This window comes from Zingiber officinale, chromosome 1B (assembly GCF_018446385.1).
Source record: "Zingiber officinale cultivar Zhangliang chromosome 1B, Zo_v1.1, whole genome shotgun sequence".
Taxonomy (NCBI): Eukaryota; Viridiplantae; Streptophyta; class Magnoliopsida; order Zingiberales; family Zingiberaceae; genus Zingiber; species Zingiber officinale.
This window is the reverse complement of record NC_055986.1, coordinates 29,103,813-29,104,514: the sequence shown is the minus strand read 5'-3', so window position 1 is coordinate 29,104,514 and position 702 is coordinate 29,103,813. Positions and strand designations below refer to the sequence as shown.

Below are 702 nucleotides of genomic sequence, written 5' to 3'. Positions count from 1 at the left end.
CCTTTCAGCATGCTTTGTCCTCACTCGCACGCACCCTGAAAAACTTTCCAAGAGGTCACCCATCCTCATATTTCTCCAAGCCAAGCACGCTTAACATTGGAGTTCTTAAGTTTGGACTTTCGAAAAGGAAGGTGCACCTTGATAATATGGATAGTATCATCTAACCTTTTAAGCCATACTTAACCAGAATCTCAGAACCGGGGTCTTACAATGGTGCAACATGAGGAATTTCCAGGGGGTCACCCATCCTAGTACTGCTCTTGCCCAAGCATGCTTAACTTCGGAGTTCTGATAGGATCTGGTGTATTAGTGCTGGTTGTTAGTTAGAGCCCTAGAGTCAATCATTTGATGATTGTTGTATGGACTCGTTGTATCATATTCTTATATATATAAAGACATTTGTTTATGGTTATTATGCTTACTTGTATTGGTGCCAAATAACTAAGTATAACAGCGTCCTTGAGCAGAAGGTTCTTACCTATATCAATCAGTTAGTTGAATCGATAGTGAGATGATATAGGAAACACTACTCTTAATCATTCCTAGTCAAGTATTAGCATTCAGGGACAATGTTAATGCGATGAGACTAGCATGTAGATCAACTCGATGACTTGATCTCACAAGTCATGGATATAGAGATATCAAGTTGACACATGGATATGCATTGGAGAATGTATACTAAATGACCCGCCATGAGAAAGT

General features: G+C 39.6%; 1 pseudogene; it reads right to left on the bottom strand.

Moving 5' to 3' along the window:
• Positions 1-215: 215 nt before the first annotated feature.
• On the bottom strand, positions 216-322 carry LOC121993743 (annotated as a pseudogene).
• Positions 323-702: the final 380 nt, after the last annotated feature.